This window comes from Apium graveolens, chromosome 4 (genome assembly GCF_009905375.1).
Source record: "Apium graveolens cultivar Ventura chromosome 4, ASM990537v1, whole genome shotgun sequence".
In the NCBI taxonomy this organism is placed as follows: Eukaryota; Viridiplantae; Streptophyta; class Magnoliopsida; order Apiales; family Apiaceae; genus Apium; species Apium graveolens.
Window position 1 is genome coordinate 242,849,236 of NC_133650.1, and position 18,783 is coordinate 242,868,018.

Sequence of the window (18,783 nt, forward strand, 5' to 3'; positions counted from 1 at the left end):
TGATTTGGTAGTGGGTTGAGCTCAAGTGTAGGAGCATCTTCAATAGACGACTCGAGACGATCCTGAGAAATTTTCAGCTCTGCTAACCCAAGAGAATCGAATGGCACATCCTACTTCCTCTTCCACAGAGGTGCATTCAAAACTTGAATTTGCTCTACTTTAAAGCACTCCTCTTTAGCTGTGGGTAATTTTATTTCCTTGAACACATTGAAAGTGACCTTCTGATCATGAACCTTCATCGTAAGCTCTCCTTTTTGCACATCAATCATAGTTCAGCCTGTAGCCAAGAATGGTCTTCCCAAGATAATGGGAATCTTCTTATCTTCCTCGAAATCAAGAATTAGAAAGTCAGCAGGGAAGAAGAGTTTATCCACCTTGACCAAGACATCCTCCATTATACCTCGTGGATAAGCGATGGAACAGTCAGCTAGTTGCAATGACATGTATGTTGGTTTCGGCTCAGGCAGACCAAGCTTCTTGAAGATAGATAAGGGCATCAGATTGATGCTAGCTCTTAAATCACATAAACACTTGTCGAATGACAAGTTTCCGATGGTGCAAGGAATAGTGAAGCTTCCAGGATCTTTAAGCTTCGGAGGCAACTTCTGTTGCAGCACAGCACTGCATTCCTCCGTTAGAGCAACGGTCTCTAAGTCATCGAGCTTCACTTTCCGAGAGAGAATACCTTTCATAAACCTCGCATAGCTAGGCATCTGTTCAAGAGCTTCAGCGAAAGGTATGTTGATATGAAGTTTCTTGAACACCTCCAGAAATTTCTCAAACTGTTTATCCAGCTTTTTCTTCTGCAGCCTTTTAGGAAAAGGAGGTGGAGGATAAATCTGTTTCTCCCCTGTATTACCCTCAGGAGGAGTGTGTTCCACAGTAGTCTTTCTTAGTTCCACCTCTACTTCCTTCTGCACATCTTCTTCAGCCACAACTGCATTTTCTGAATCTTGAGATTTTTCTGGCTCTTCGTCTTGCTGAACTTGGGGGCTTGCGACCTTTCCAGACCTTAAGGTGATGGCGTTCACCTGTTCTTCAACTTCCCTCTTGCCTGGATTTGTTTCTGTATCACTAGGAAGCGTTCCTGGTGGTCGATTCAATAAGGCATTAACAATTTGCCCTATTTGGTTCTCCAGATTCTGGATAGAAATAGCCTGGCTTTGGCATATAAGAGCCTGGTTTTTGTACATAAGCCTCAACTCCTCCAATTCATATTTTTCATTCGAAGATAGACCTGCATCATTAGTTTGTTGTTGAAGTTGGAGTTATTGTCTTGGTGTAAATTGTTGCTAAAAACCAGGAGGGTTAAATAGCTTATTTGCAAACTGCTGGAATGGCTGTTGCATCGCATTCTGATTGTTGCTCCAGCTGAAGTTAGGATGATTCCAGTTGTCAGGATGATAAGTGTCTGGAACTGGTTGCTGCGATCTCTGAAAGTTGCTCACAAACTGAGCTGAGTCGCTAGATATAGCGCATTGTTCTATCGCATGTGGACCTGCACACAGCTCACAAACACTAATTATCTGCTTAACACCATAGTTAGCCAGAGAATCGATCTTCATAGACAACGCCTTTAGTTGAGCAGTGATAGCCGTAGCTGTATCCACTTCAAGAACTCCTGCTACCTTGCCCTGTGGATATCTCTGGGTTGGATACTGATATTCATTAGCAGCCATCAGTTCAATTAGATCATAAGCTTCCTTATAGCTCTTTGCCCATAATGCTCCGCCTGATGCTGCATCAAGCATGGGTCTGGACTGTGCTCCCAACCCATTGTAAAAACAAGTGATGATCATCCAATCAGGAATTCCATGATGAGGACACTTCCTAAGCATCTCCTTGTAGCACTCCCAAGCTTCACTTAGCGATTCTCCCGTTTGCTGCGCAAATTGAGTAATAGCATTCCTGAGTGCAGCTGTCTTCGCCATAGGGAAGAATTTAGTAAGAAACTTCTGAGCAAGATCTTCCCAAGTAGTAATCAAACCAGTTGGTAGAGAGTGTAACCAGCTCTTAGCCTTGTCCTTCAGAGAGAATGGGAACAGTCTCAGCTTCACAGCATCTTCAGAAACACCGTTGAACTTGAAGGTGTCGCATATTTTAATGAAATCCCTAATGTGTGTATTGGGATCTTCCGTTGGAGAACCCCCAAACTGGACTGAAGTCTGTACCCATTGAATTATGCCAGGCTTGATCTCAAAGGTATTAGCTGTGATAGCTGGCCGGACAATGCTAGATTGAATGTCATTGATCTTGGGTTGAGAAAAATCCATCAAGGCTTTCGTTCGTGCTGCTGGATCTCCCATTGTAATGAGTACCTGAAACACAAACAAATAAACCATGAAAGTAAAAGAATCCGAGTCAGTGAACTTTAACGACCACTGATGACAAGCATATAAACTAAAAATTAACACCGAGTCCCCGGCAGTGGCGCCAAAAACTTGTTAGGGCGAAAACACGCGCTAATATTCACGCAAGTATACGCATTCACAACTAGTATAACATATAAATCAGATTCGTTCCCACAGAGACTGGTTTAGGTTAAGTTCAATTTATGCACCTATGCAACAATGTATGGTTATCGCTCAATGCTAAGACAAATAACAAATTGGGTTTTTATTAAACTAAGAGATTATACTAAATAACATTAACTAAGAGAATTGAGGTTGAATTACTATATATGACAAACATGGGATTCTAACTTCATTACTACTTCATTCAATAGCCTTCTCGTTCTTAACCTTAGCATGTGATGGTGAGGACACTAATCAGATAACACGAAACTGATAAACGCCAACTTTCGTTACACGAGTACCATTCTACCAGACATCCACAAAAGAGATAGAAGCTGAATAGGCACCAATTATATTGAGACCCTATATGTCTATAGAATTTGACAACATAACGGTTTAAGCACAAGTTATCTATCTTGATTACATAGGGCAAGTAAAACGGTTAGAGTTACCTACGAATCATGCATACACATACATGAACCTATGCTAGCATGGCAAGTTCTAAACCTCTATATTCACTGTCGCTTCAATAGAGATTAACACGCTATCTTATATGTTAGCTACGCACATAAGACGAATAAGCACAACCAATACTAGGATATCAATCAATCACCACACACCAAGATATCGAAATAATTAACTATTGAAATTCATAAGTAAATCCGCTAGAACCCCATGACAATGATTATCCCATAATCGAACTCATCGTCACCATGGGTTCCAATGAAAGCATGGTATAAACAAGGTCTTAATAAATTAAATAATAATCAAAGTACGAATAAACGAGATCTAGGTTCAACAAGAATGAAAACGAGCATCCAAAGTTATAACTAATTCAAAAAATCACAAGTTGAAAACAAGATCTTCTTTTTCAGAGTTGTTCTGTGCTTCTAGGCCTTCTCCTTGGTATCCCAATCTTCCCGGATGATGAAAACCTTTTTTTTAAGTATATATATACGCCCCTAGTGGACCTGGACCCTTAAAATCGTCAAATTCTACTCAAAAAAGGCTTTTTCAGCGAAATCAGCGACCAGCCGCGCCCTGAGCGGCCGCTCAGCTCTCCTGAGCGGGCGCTCAGCTCTCCTGAGCGGGCGCTCAGCTCTCGGAGCGGGCGCTCAGCAGACGCTCAGCTACTGACTGGAAAAATATTCTGATGAATCTTGTTTTGACCATAACTTGAGTTCTACTCGTCAGAATTAGGCGATTCAACTGCCCACGCGAAGCTATTGAGATTCTCTACAACTTGATAATGGCCTTGGCTTCCAGTTCTGATCACTTTTCATCATATTTCCTTTAAAAGCTCTTTTCTTCATTTAACTGATACCTGAAATGCAATAACACAAAAACACATCAAAATACCAACAACTTGAGTCCAAAACACCAATTTAAGCTTGTAATAAAGCATTCCAAGTGGATATAAAATCCACTTATCAGCTAGTAAGAAGGTTACCAAATATGCTATACTCATATGATGGTCTTTATGATGCTTGCCAAAAGTCCAAACAAAGAAGAGTATCTTTCAAAAGCAAAATAGAATTCTCTATTTCTGAGCCATATCACATGCTACACTTGGACCTCTTTGGACCAGTGAACATAATGTCCATCAACAAGAAAAAGTACACACTCGTAATTGTTGATGATTTCACTAGATATACTTGGGTTTATTTTCTACACAGGAAGGATGAAACTCCAGAAATTCTTCTGGATCACATAAGGCAAATTGAAAATGGATCCACTTTTAAAGTGAAAATTCTGAGAAGTGATAATGGCACTGAGTTCAAGAATTCAAAAAAGGAGGAATTCTGCAAGTACAAAGGCATACAACAACAGTTCTCGGCTCCTGGTACACCTCAACAAAATGGTGTTGTTGAGAGGAAGAATAGAACTTTGATTGAAGCTGGCAGAACTCTGCTAGAAGAAGCAAAAATACCCACTTACTTCTGGGTTGAAGCAGTAAACACATCATGTTATACTCAGAATATCACTCTGATAAATGGACATGTGTTACTCCTTATCAGATGCTGAAAGAAAAAAGGCCCAGTCTCAAACATCTTCGTGTATTTGGATGTAAGTGCTTTGTTTTAAGAACTCATTATGATCAGCTAGGAAAGTTTGAATCAAAAGCTGATGAAGGAATCTTTGTGGGATACTCACCATCAAGAGCATACATAATTTTCAATCTGAGAACAAATACTGTAGTTGTCTCCATAAATGTATCTTTTGATGATAGGAAGATTCCTGGTTTTGAAGAAGACACTCATGAAAATCTAATCTTTGCAAATGAAAATGCATTATTGGAATCTGGATCAAACTTTAATGAACTATCAAATCCTGATAATCCAAATCCTGATACTCCTTCAGATTCTAAAGATAATCATTGTACTAATGAACCTGCACATGTTGAGGGGGAGCAACAACAAGGGTCAGCTGATGGTACTAACACTGAAGAATCATCTCAAGGTTCTTCTCAATCTAATCTCTCAGAATCCAATGTTGATTCAACATTAGATGAACATGAGTCAAGTCCCAATATTTCATTAGGAGATAACATAACAGATTCAGGGGGGGCCTCAAATGCATTTGATGAGGCATACAATTCAGGGGAGAGCATCTAGCTCCAGAAGGGCACTTCCTAGTGCCAGAAAATGGACTAAAGATCATACTCCTGATCTGATCATTAGAAATCCTGATGATGGTGTAAAGACAATGAGTGCTACTCATAATGAATGTTTATATCACAATCTACTTTTAAAAGAAGAACCAAAGAAAGTAGAAGATGCACTCAAGGATGCAGATTGGGTCATGGCTATACAAGAAGAATTGAATGAGTTCGAAAGAAATGAAGTATGGAAGCTGGTACCTAGACCTAAGAACAAGTCAATTGTAGGCACAAAGTGGGTCTTCAGAAATAAGACTGATTCTGATGGAACAATCATCAGAAACAAGGCAAGATTGGTGGCTAAAGGTTATTCCCAACAGGAAGGTATTGACTATGATGGAACATTTGCTCCTGTTGCTAGGCTGGAAGCAATCAGAATCTTCTTGGCATATGCTGCTCACAAGAAGTTTAAAGTCTTCCAGATGGATGTCAAGAGTGCATTTTTCAATAGAGAACTTGAAGAGGAAGTCTATGTTGAACAACCACCAGGATTTGTGGATCCTAAACATCCTGACTATATTTACAGACTTGATAAAGCACTCTATGGACTGAAGCAAGAACCTAGAGCATGGTATGAAACCCTTGCTCAGTTTCTACTTGAAAGTGGATTCAAAAGAGGTACAATAGATAAAACCTTATTTTATCTGAATAAAGGTAAAGATTTGCTTTTAGTTCAAATTTATGTGGATGATATCATTTTTGGATCAACTAATCAAACACTATGTGATAAGTTTTCAAAGTTGATGCAATCAAGATATAAAATGAGTATGATGAGAGAGATGAGCTATTTCTTAGGTTTGCAAATTAAACATTATTAGTCGCTAAACACGCGCTAATATTACACGCAAGTATATGAGTTCGCAAGTAGTATAAGATATAAATCAGATTCGATCCCACAGAGACTGTATTGGTTAACTATCTAAATTACGCACCTAAGCAACAATGTATGGTTACTATTCAATGCTAAGACTATAACAAATTAAGGTTGGTTAACTAATATTAACTACGAGAATTAAATACTTGCATTAATCAATATTAAACACACTTGAGATCCTAACTTCATTACTACTTCATTCAATAGTTATTGTTATTAATCTTAGCATGTAATGGTGATGATATTAATCGAACAACACGAAACTGATAATCGCCAACTTTCGTTGTACGAATACCATTCTACCAAACATCCACAATTTAGATAGAAGTTGAATAGGCATCAATTATGTTAAGACCCTATATGTCTACAGAATTTGACAACATAACGATTTAAGCACAAGTTATTCACGATGATTACAAAGGGCAAGTAAAACGGTTAGAGTTACCAACTAATCATGCATATAGCACATGAACCTATGCTAACACGGCAAGTTCTAAATCTCAAGATCCACTGTCGCTTCACAAGAGATTAACAGGCTATCTTACATGTTCGCAATGCATATAGGATATCATACAATCACCACATACCAAGGTATTAAATAATTAACTAAAGAATTCCATAGTAAATCCGCTAGAATCCCATGATCATGATTAGCCCATAATAGAACTCATCGTCACCATGGGTTCATATGAAAGCATGATAATAACACAACGATATAAGGCTGAAAAATACTTAATAAATAATGAAGTACGTCACAAGAGTATTAAGGTTCAAAGAATAAAGAGAACTAGCATCCACTGTTACAACAAACTAAAAGAATCACAAGATAAACTAATGCTTCCTCTTCTTCGTTGTTGCGTGCTAAAATGGTCTTCTCAATCTTCTTGTCTACACTTCCGTTGAAGAAAACGTCTTCCCATAAGGTTTATATAAGAGTCCAGGAGTCACCGCGCCAACAGAAGTCCAAACAGAATTGTAAACAAATAAAACCAGAATCTGAAATTTTGCACGCACACGGCCGCTTGCTCCCTACACGCGGTCGCCTGCTCCTAGCGTGCGGTCGCGTGCTACCCTTCTGGAAAATTCTCTATTTTGCTCCTGTTTGTGCTGATTGTTCTGATCATCACCCCTAGACTGATTCCAAGCATTTCCTTAAGCTTTATTTGATGAAAACCACCTATCTAAGCAAGTTATACCCTGAAATGCAAAAACACTAGAAAACGCGTCAAATACACAAAATACTTGAGTCCAAGAAACCAATTCAAGTTGTTATGAGACGCTCTAAGTTGTATAAAATGCCACTTATCACACCCCCAAACTTGAATCGATGCTTGTCCTCAAGCATCACAGACTCAAACTCAGAATAAAATATGCATGAATGTAACTATATGAATGCGGTGATCCCCTCGGGATGACTAAACCAACCAACACATGACATATCAACAAATGCAATTAGGAGACTAAAGATCAATCAAATCACGCAAGCTAACATACAACTAGAAACGTGGTGTGTGCGAATGCTTAATAGATATGCTTCGAAACTAGATCAATCATTATAACTTAATTATCCTCAAGGCAATCACAAGCTTATACGAAGAATATATTCTAGACACAAAATGACTTATAACACTAAAATATTATTAGAGTTTATTACAGATTCATGCTTTTATTCAACACATAAAACAAATGCTTATTTGATCGTGCAATGAGTGAGGTCCATAAAAGATTTATACAATGGTACCCATTTAGTGAGCGTTAGGTTAGCGGATCCCAGACTATAAAAGCCTTAGGTCACTAGGCACAAAGTCCCCTAAGAACTTAATAACTCGAAGACCAAAGAGCCCACTCATGATCAATTATGCATTAAACCATATTTTTTTCTCTTTTTTTTTTCTTTTCTCTTTTTTTTTCTTTTTCATACATATATTTTTTTTCAATTTCTGAGCAAGTGCGTTTCGCTCCATCTTGCTCAACCCTAGACCACTCGTATACAATACGAGCCGGCTAGTAGCCAATTGACGCCTAGCTACAACTAGCAATGAATTCCAATTTTTTATATCCAATTTTTATCTTTTCATGTCTTTTATCATTAAGAGCCTATCATGCATTTTAAGTATATGAAATAGATTAACCTCAAAAACCATCAAACCATGACAATGATCTAGTCCTTAAGCATACTCTAAGACTTAGTGAAATTACAAGGGTTTCTAGCATGCATGTCAACCTAAAAAGTTTCAACATCACTCTAACGCTATCACTACACTCGCATCAATATCACATATTAATCGGTAAAGCAACACAAAGGGATCATGGTATATGCATGAGCTATATGACATGATAAATAAAGTTATAAATAAAAAAACCTATATGGAAAAAATATGCAACTATATGAACTAAACTATCATGAATATGCAACTACATGACACATACATAAATATGTTCCTTAACTACTACCCCCAAACTTAAAATCTTTATTGTCCCCAGTAAAGGTAATAGAAAGGAACACAGGGCATACCTACTCAGACGAATCATCATCATCACCCTCATAGGGTAGAGTGTCAGGAGGTGGATAAGCAGAATCCTCACAAAAAATGGGCCACTAGATGTTAGCTCCAAGGCCTCTAAATGCAGTCCCAAGTGCCTGGGTGAGCTCCTGCATAAACTGACTCTGCGACTCATACATCGCATCCATCCTCCTCGAAAGCCTCATATACTGGACATCAGCCAATCCCGAACCATCTCTTACCTGGGCTCTCGAAGAGCCTGCCTCTCCATGAGCCTGACTGGGCCTAGCCATGGTAGCACCGGCTGCTGGAACTCCTCCTGGAAGATTTTACCCCAAACCATGTGACTCGGGCTCTCCACCCGTCCACTCCTGCATCGCATTCAAAGTCGATGAATTAATAGGAGCGGTCGGCATCTGCAACTGCTCATAAAAAGGCCACTGAACTCCAACTGCCTTACAAAGCTTCGTGACAATAGAGGCATACGGGATAGAGTATTGTGATTTCCCCCTCAAAAAATTCAAAATCCCATGGTAGATGTACTCACCAAGGTCCACATATTTATCATTTAGAATCCCCCATAACAACCTCGCCCTCTTCGCTATAACCTCATGTGCATGCAAAGAAGGAAGAATATTAGCACATATATACGCATTCCAAGCACGAGCATACATGTTCATCGCGACAGCAGGGAAAGTATGATAATCGTTGGATCCCTTTTTGAACTTCCACACTGTGCCCGGCTGATAAAGAGTAGCAACAATCAAGTCCAAATAAAAGTCCTCATGGGCCTTTGAATTCCAGTTCTCCTCATGTGGTTCCCTTTGTCACTGTCCAATCACACGGTGAATCGCCTCGGGCTGATAATCAACAGTAAGCCCACGAACAACAGAAAACCCATTCTTCTTGGCCTTGGCGTTCGCATAGAACTCGCGAACAATACTCATTGGAACCGCCTCAGGTGACTCACAGAATGTAATCCATCCCTTCCCAGCAATCATCGACAGCAACTCACCGTCCCTTCCTGATGCCAAGAACCCCCTCTCCCTCATAATAGGCTTAATCAGAAGCTTGGCATACTCTTCTTCAGCATCCCTATCAAATAATCGGGGCCTCACAGCAGTATTCCTCGAAAAATCAACAGCAGTCGGATTGGTGCTGCTGCTACCCATAGTTCATGATCTCTTTGGGGCCATGAGAACTGAGAATAAGAGTTGGAGAGTTTGTGTTTGGTGTGTAGGAGAGATTTTATAGAGTTGAAAGTGTGTGGGATGTGTATGGAGAGGTTGTATGTATTTATAGGGCAAGATTAGGGGTTAGAATTTGATTAGGAGTGGGGATTGTGGCTAAGTAGGGGAAGAAATCGTGGTTTAATGGGTGATATAGCTTCTGGAACACTCTTGATAAAAACTTGATTTTTTTGTGAATTTTTTTTACAGTAAAAACGATTTTTCAAAAGTCAGGGTCGCACGCGGTCGCGTGATACCAGCACGCGGTCACCTGTTGGCACGCTGTCACGTGCTCCTAGCGCGCGTCGCGTGCTAGGCTATTGGGAAAAAAAATTCTGCAACTTTTTTCGGATTTTTTTTTGGGTTTTTGGATAAAGTACTATATTCTAAGGTGTCCTATGGTCTCATATCTTGGGTTGCCTCCCAAGAAGCACTTCTTTTATGTTATTAGCTTGACGTGGTGTTATGCGATCAAGTTGATAATAAAACGGCACTAACCACTTCACGGTTTGCCGTATCCCCATAATAGTGCTTCAATCTATGACCATTTACTTTGAATGCTTGGCCCGGGTCGTTTTCAAAAATCTCCACCGCTCCATGTGGAAACACAGGTTTGACGATAAATGGTCCAGACCACTTTGATTTCAACTTTCCAGGAAAAAGTCGGAGATGGGAGTTGAATAGAAGAACTTGTTGCCCTGGAATGAATGACTTAAGTGATAGCTTCTTGTCATGCCACCTTTTTACCTTTTCCCTTGTACATTTTGTTGTTTTCGTATGCTTGAAGTCGAAATTCATGAAGTTCATTTAATTGAAGCATTCTCTTTTTCCCAGCTGCATCTAGATCAAGGTTTAACTTCTTCAATTCCCAATAAGCCTTATGCTCAAGCTCCGCAGGTAAATAACATCCCTTACCATAGACAAGTTGAAATGGGGACATCCCAAGCGGAGTCTTGTATGATGTTCTATAAGCCCAAACAGCTTCATCGAGCTTCAAAGACCAATCTTTCCTTGACGGACAAACAACTTTCTCTAAAATGCGCTTGATCTCTCTATTAGACACTTCAGCTTGACCATTAGTTTGTGGATGATAGGTAGTAGCAATGCGATGATTCACATTATAGCGTTGCATCATAGAAGTGAACTTATAATTGCAGAAATGCGACCCTTCGTCACTTATGATAACTCGTGGCATACCAAACCTTGTGAATATCTGCTTATGAAGAAAAATCAACACTACCTTTGCATCATTAGTCGGTAGAGCTTTGACTTCTACCCATTTTGAGATATAATCGACTGCCATCAAGATGTACTAATAATTGCAGGACGAGATAAATGGTCCCATGAAATTGATTCCCCAAACATCGAAGACCTCAACTTCCAGTAGCCCATTTAAAGGCATCTCATCCTTGCTGGAAAGATTCCCCACTCTTTTGCAATGATCACACCTTAAAACAAAATGATGTGCATCCTTAAACAACGTAGGCCAGAAAAAACCTGCTTGAAGAATAAATGTTGATGTCTTTTCACCACCATAATGTCCATCATAAGCTGTGGAATGAAAGTCTCGTAATATCCCCTCCGTCTCACAGAATGGGATACATCTCCTGATGATCTGGTCAGCTCCCTGTCTAAAAAAATATGGTTCATCCCACATGTACCACTTCACCTCATGCATAAACTTCTTCTTTTGATCCGAATTCATATTATGAGGCATTATATTGCTAACAAGATAGTTCACAATTTCTGCGAACCATGGCTCTTCCTCCTGAATTGTGAACAATTGCTCATCAGGAAAAGATTCGTTGATCAATGTCTTATCATGTGAAGTATAATCGGGATTCTCCAATCTAGAGAGATGGTTAGCTATTTGATTTTTAATAACTTTTCAATCCTTGATCTCTAACTCGAATTCTTTTAGTAAGAAAACCCAACGAATAAGTCTAGGCTTCGAATCCTTCTTTAAGACCAGATAGGGGATGGCAGCGTGATCAGTGAACATTGTCACCTTTGTCCCAAGTAGATACGATCGAAATTTCTTAAAATCGTAGACAATAGCTAAAAGTTCCTTCTCTGTAGTAGTATAATTCAGTTGAGCACCATTTAGAGTCTTACTAGCATAATAGACCACATGAAATATGTTGTTCTTCCTTTGCCCAAGAACTGCTCCAACTGCATAATCACTTGCATCACACATCATCTCAAAAGGTTCATTCCAATCGGGTGTAGTTATTATAGGTGCCGAGATTAAACTCTTCTTCAATGTCTCAAACACTGCAAGGCACTCGTCACCGAATTTGAAAGGAACATCTTTCTCTAGTAAACTGCACAATGGCTTTTAAATTTTTGAGAAGTCTTTTATGAAACGCCTATAGAAACCCGCGTGACCAAGAAAATTACGAATTCCCTTAACAGAAATAGGTGGAAGAAGATTCTCAATGACCCCACCTTAGCCTTGTCCACCTCAAGACCCTTATTAGAAACCTTGTGCCCGGGAATTATGCCTTGACGCACCATAAAGTGACATTTCTCCCAATTGAGAATCAGATTGGTCTCAACGCACCTTTTGAAGACATGTCCAAGATTTTGTAAGCATTCATCAAAAGAATCGCCAAAGACAGAAAAGTCATTCATGAACACTTCCACATTCTGGCCAATCATGTCAGAAAAAATGGCCATCATATATCGCTGAAACGTGGCTGGTGCTCCGCACAGACGAAAAGAAACTCGTCTAAAGGCGAATGTACTGAATGGACAAGTGAAGGTAGTTTTCTCTTGATCCTCTGGAGTGATACAAATCTGATTATAACCCGAATACCCATCCAGAAGACAATAATACTCATGACCAACCAACCTGTCAAGCATCTGATCAATAAAGGGCAGGGAAAAGTGATCCTTTCTAGTAGCTTTGTTCAGCTTCCTATAGTCCATACAGACTCTCCACCCCGTGACTGTCCGTGTAGGAATAAGCGCATTCTTCTCATGTGCTACCACAGTGATGCCACCTTTCTTTGGCACACATTGAATTGGGCTTACCCATGAACTGTGAGAGATAGGATAAATAATCCCTGCATCTAGCCACTTTAGAATTTCCTTCTTCACTACTTTCTTCATGATTGGTTTCAGTCTTCTTTGCTGCTCGAGTATAGGCTTACTACCTTCTTCTAGCAGAATTTTATGCATGAAGTCCATCCAATTGCCGATTTGAACTCTCTCAGAATTCTCAAAAGCTTTTCCTCATCACTACCTGAAAGGTCAGATGCAATAATAACAGGCAGAGTTGATGCATCACCTAAAAAAGCATACCTTAAATGTTCAGGTAAGGGCTTAAGCTCAAGAGTAGGAGCTTCCTCAATAGAAGGCTTGAGGCGTTTAGGAGCCTTGCCCAATTCTTCCATTTGAAGAGATTCAAAAGGCATATCAATCTTCCTTTTCCAGGGAGACGCATTCAAATATTGCAATTGCTCATCTCCTTCATCATCTTCACTGTATGAATTTCCCAACAAGGTTTTTTCTAAGGCATCCGACCTTAGCATTTGATCAAGTTCCGATGTGACCACCGAATCGACCAACTCAACTTTTAAGCACTCCTCATTATCAGTAGGAAATTTCATAGCATTGAACACATTGAAAGTCACATCCTGATCCAACACTCGCATTGTAAGCTCACCATTCTGCACATCAATCAAGGTTCGGTCAGTTGCCAAGAAAGGCCTTCCCAAGATTATGGGAATCTTCTTATCCTCCTCGAAATCAAGAATGACGAAATCAGCAGGGAAGATGAGTTTATCCACCTTGACCAAGACATCCTCCACAATACCTCTCGGATATATAATAGAACGGTCGGCCAACTGCAAGGTCATGTAAGTTGGTTTGGGATTAGGTAAGTCCAACTGCTTAAAGATTGGTAAAGGCATCAGATTGATGCTAGCTCCCAAGTCACATAGGCATCTGTCAAAAGACACCTTCCCAATAGTACATGGAATAGTGAAGGTTCCTGGATCTTTAAGCTTTGGAGGCAACTTCTGTTGCAGCACAGCACTGCATTCCTTCATGAGAGTGACAATCTCTAAATCATCTAGCTTCACTTTCCGAGAGAGAATACCTTTCATAAAATTTTCATAACTAGGCATCTGCTCGAGAGCCTCAGTGAAAGGTATGTTGATGTGAAGTTTCTTGAAAACCTCCAGAAACTTCTCGAATTACTTATCCAGCTTTTTCTTCTGCAGCCTCTTATGAAAAGGTGGTGGAGGATAGATCTGTTTCTCCCCTGTATTACCCTCAGGAAGAGTGTGCTCAACAGTAGTCTTCCTTGGTTCCACTTGTTCATCCTGCTGCTCTACTTCTTTCTCAACTCCAGCTTCCTCAACCAACTCTTAAGTTTGTTCATGATTAGCAACCTTCCCAGACCTCAAAGTGATTGCCTTTACCTGCTCCTTAGCTTCCTTCTTCCCTGGCACTTCAGTGTCACTAGGTAGTGTACTAGGTTGACGATTTAACAAGGCATTGGTAATTTGCCTAATTTGATTTTCCAAGGTCTTGATAGGATCAGCTTGGCTCTTGCACATAAGCTTCAACTCCTCTAATTCAGATTTTTCATTAGCTTGCTACAGCTGGAATTATTGTTTTGGCGCATATTGTGGTTGCTGAAAACCAAGGGGGGTTGTACTGCTTGGCTGAATACTGCTGATAAGGCTGTTGAACCGCATTCTGAGCATTGCTCCAACTGAAATTAGGATGATTGCGGTTGTTTAGATGATAGGTGGTTGGCACAGGTTGCTGCGATCGCTAGTAATTGCTCATGAACCGAGCCGATTCATTAGAAATTACGCACTGATCAGTTTCATGGGCATCGGCACAAAGTTCACAGACACTAGTGATTTGATTAACTCCATAATTAGCCAAAGTGTCCACCTTCATTGTCAAAGCCATAAGTTGGGCAGCGATAGCAGTTCCTGCATCCAACTCCGGAATTCCTACAACTTTTCCCTGAGTCAACCTCTGGGTAGGATTTTGGTACTCATTAGCAGCCATCAGTTCAATAAGTTCATAAGCTTCATCGTAGCTCTTAGCCTATAAGGCTCCTCCTGATGCTGCATCAAGCATGGGCCTTGAAGTAGGACCCAATCCATTGTAGAAACAGTTGATAATCATCTAATCAGGCATGCCATGGTGTGGGAACTTCCTTAGCATCTCCTTATATCGATCCCAAGCCTCACACAGAGATTCTCCAGTTTGTTTGCACAAACTGGGTAAGAGCATTCATGATTGCTGTTGTCTTCGCCATGGGAAAGAATTTAGTGAGAAACTTTTGAGCAAGATCTTCCCAAGTTTCTATAGACCCTGATGGTAGAGAGTGTAACCAGCAGTTAGCTTTGTCCCTCAGAGAGAATGGAAAGAGTCGTAGCTTGATAGCATCTTTAGTCACACCATTGAACTTAAAAGTGTCACAAATCTCGATGAAATCCCTGATGTGCAGGTTGGGATCTTCGGTAGGAGAACCCCCAAACTGAATTGAGTTATGTATCATCTGGATCGTGCTTGACTTGATCTCAAAAGTGTTAGCCGCGATGGCTGGTCTAATGATGCTAGACTGAATGTCATTAAACTTAGGCTTAGAATAGTCCATCAAAGCCTTCGGATTTGTTGCTTGATCACCCATAGCTGCTATAATTGGCTCTTCAACTTTCTCTTCTTCTTCTTCTACCTTCTTTTCTTCCTCAAAAACTTCCCTGCGAATTACCACAAGTTCTTTCTCGACTTTATCCAGTATTCTCTTACGAGTACGCGAACGCGTATGCATACACCCTCGCTAGATCACCTGAACAAGACAAGGAAACAAATAAGTAACAATGTTTGAGTCAATGAACTTTAACGACCACTAATGGAAAACACATAAACTAGTAATTAACACTGCAATCCCCCGGCAGCGGCGCCAAAAACTTATTAGTCGCTAAACACGTGCTAATATTACACGCAAGTATACGAGTTCGCAAGTAGTATAAGATATAAATCAGGTTCGATCCCACAGAGACTGCATTGGTTAACTATCTAAATTACGCACCTAAGCAACAATGTATGGTTATTATTCAATGCTAAGACTATAACAAATTAAGGTTGGTTAACTAATATTAACTACGAGAATTAAATATTTGAATTAATCAATATTAAACAAACATGAGATCCTAAATTCATTACTACTTCATTCAATAGTTATTGTTGTTAACCTTAGCATGTAGTGGTGATGATATTAATCGAACAACACGAAACTGATAATTACCAACTTTCTTTATATGAATACCATTCTACCAAACATCCACAATTTAGATAGAAGTTGAATAGGCATCAATTATGTTGAGACCCTATATGTCTACAGAATTTGACAACATAACGATTTAAACACAAGTTATTCACGATGATTACACAGGGCAAGTAAAACGGTTAGAGTTATCCACTAATCATGCATACAACACATGAACCTATACTAGCATGGCAAGTTCTAAATCTCAAGATCCACTGTCGCTTCACAAGAGATTAACAGGCTATCTTACATGTTCGTGATGCATATAAGACGAATAAGCACAACCTATACTAGATATCATACAATCACCACATACCAAGGTATTAAACAATAAACTAAAGAATTCCATAGTAAATCCGCTAGAATCCCATGATCACGATTAGCCCATAATAGAACTCATTGTTACCATGGGTTCATACGAAAGCATGATAATAACACAACAATATAAGACTAAAAAATATTTAATAAATAATGAAGTACGTCACAAGAGTATTAAGGTACAAAGCGTAAAGAAAACTAGCATCCACTATTATAACGAATTAAAAGAATCACAAGATAAACTAATGCTTCCTCTTCTTCATTGTTGCGTACTAAAACAGTCTTCTCAATCTTCTTACCTTCGCTCCCGTTGAAGAAAATATCTTTCCATAAGGTTTATATAAGAGTCCAGGAGTCACCGCACCAACAGAAGCCAAACAGAATTGAAAACAAATAAAACCAGAATCTGAAATTCCGCACGCACGCGGACGCTTGCTCCCTACACGCGGTAGCGTTCTGGCACGTTGTCGCGTGCTCCTAGCGCGCGGTCGCATGCTACCCTTCTGGAAAATTCTCTATTTTACTCCTGTTTGTGCTGATTTCTCTGCTCATCACCCCTAGACTGATTCCAAGCACTTTCTTAAGCTTTATTTGATGAAAACCACCTATCTAAGCAAGTTATACCCTAAAATGCAAAAACAATAGAAAACGCATCAAATACACAAAATACTTGAGTAAGACACCAATTCAAGCTGTTATGAGACGCTCTAAGTGGTATAAAATGCCAATTATCAAACATACTGATAATGGCATCTACATTAATCAGTCCAAGTACACAAGAAATCTACTGAAGAGGTTTAATATGCAAGAAAGTGCAACTGCAAGTACTCCTATGGCAACTGCTACAAAACTTGATCCTCATGAAGGTACAGCAGTTGATGTCACAACCTACACAGGTATAATTGGTTCCCTGTTATACCCAACTGCTAGTAGGCCAGACATTATGTTTGCCACTTGTTTGTGTGCAAGATTTCAGGCAAATCCAAGGGAGCCACATCTAATTGCAGTAAAGAGAATTTTCAGATACCTCAAGGGTACTGTTTCACTTGGTCTCTGGTATGCGAGGGAAGCTGATTTTGCATTATGTGGTTATTCAGATGCTGATTTTGCTGGATGCAAAATAGACAGAAAGAGTACATCAGGAAGCTGTCAGTTTTTGGGAGGCAGATTAGTCTCATGGTTCAGCAAGAAGCAGAAATTTATTTCTACTTCGACTGCTGAGGCTGAATATATTGCAGCTGGGAGTTGTTGTGCTCAGTTGTTATGGATAAGAAATCAACTCATGGACTATGGATTATCATTTTCAAAAATTCCTATTTATTATGATAATCAAAGTGCTATTGCTATGATAGGAAATGCGGTGCAACACTCTCTTACTAAACATATCAACATCAGATATCACTTTATAAGAGAGCATGTTATGAAAGGAACAATTCAGCTTCATTTCGTTCCTACTGATCTGCAGCTGGCTGATATCTTCACAAAGCCATTACCTGAAGCAAAATTTACAAAGTTTATCAATGAACTTGGTATGGTTAGTTGGGACAAATAAATTCTTTTCAATTTATATTTGATCAAATCCTGATGTATATTGATCAAATCCTGATATGTCCTAAATGTTGTTCTAGATATTAAGCTAGGAATATTTTATGTATTTAATTATATGCATGATAAATTAAGTGAATTTATTTTCTAATTGTGCATGTATGAATAAATATATCATTGTCATCATTACAAATCAGTCTAGGAAGACGCGCCTTAATAAGACATCTTTTGGTTAAATCATTAAGTTAACTCTACACTTAATAGTTGATCAGTCCCCTAGTCCTTTGATATTCCTTTGGTTATTTAAACCGTCATTTCAGTTTAATTCAATCATCTCCACTCAAACACAAAACTCTCTCCTCACCATTGTTACTCATATCTCTTTCTTATCAAACATGGCGCATTTCTCCTAGTTTTACAACCATTTTACCAATATTGTGACTATCTTTAATGATGGAATGCAAACTCCATATCACATCAATGCCATCTCAAACGATATATGGATTCAACTTCCAGAAGCCATCAAAAATGATCTTCTGGGATTTCAAAAAGATCTTCATCTCCACACTCTTTAACAGCAAGAAAAAGTCATTCATCTTGATGTTCTCTTTGTTGAAAGTAAGAAGAAGCACTGAACATCCTCCAACCATTTTTGCACCATCAGCTTTGTCTGGCTTCTTAGAACAAGGATGTTGATGTTCTTCTTAGACTAAGACTATCATGTAATTTCTTTTGCATGTAATCCACAAATTTCATGAAATGTACTCATCTGATATATTAATGAAATTTCTTTTGATTGCAAGTTTTAGTCTATGTTTATTTCGCAATGTATGCATGTGA

At 39.3% G+C, this 18,783-nt stretch overlaps 2 non-coding genes across 2 annotated transcripts; both read left to right on the forward strand.

The window, feature by feature from the left end:
* Positions 1 to 1,809: 1,809 nt before the first annotated feature.
* LOC141722322 (small nucleolar RNA R71) lies at positions 1,810 to 1,916 on the forward strand. Its single transcript, XR_012575342.1, has one exon. It is a non-coding gene; the product is annotated as a small nucleolar RNA R71 (small nucleolar RNA).
* A 13,027-nt stretch (positions 1,917 to 14,943) lies between these two features.
* On the forward strand, positions 14,944 to 15,051 carry LOC141722548 (small nucleolar RNA R71). Its single transcript, XR_012575564.1, has one exon. It is a non-coding gene; the product is annotated as a small nucleolar RNA R71 (small nucleolar RNA).
* The last annotated feature ends 3,732 nt before the right edge of the window (positions 15,052 to 18,783 follow it).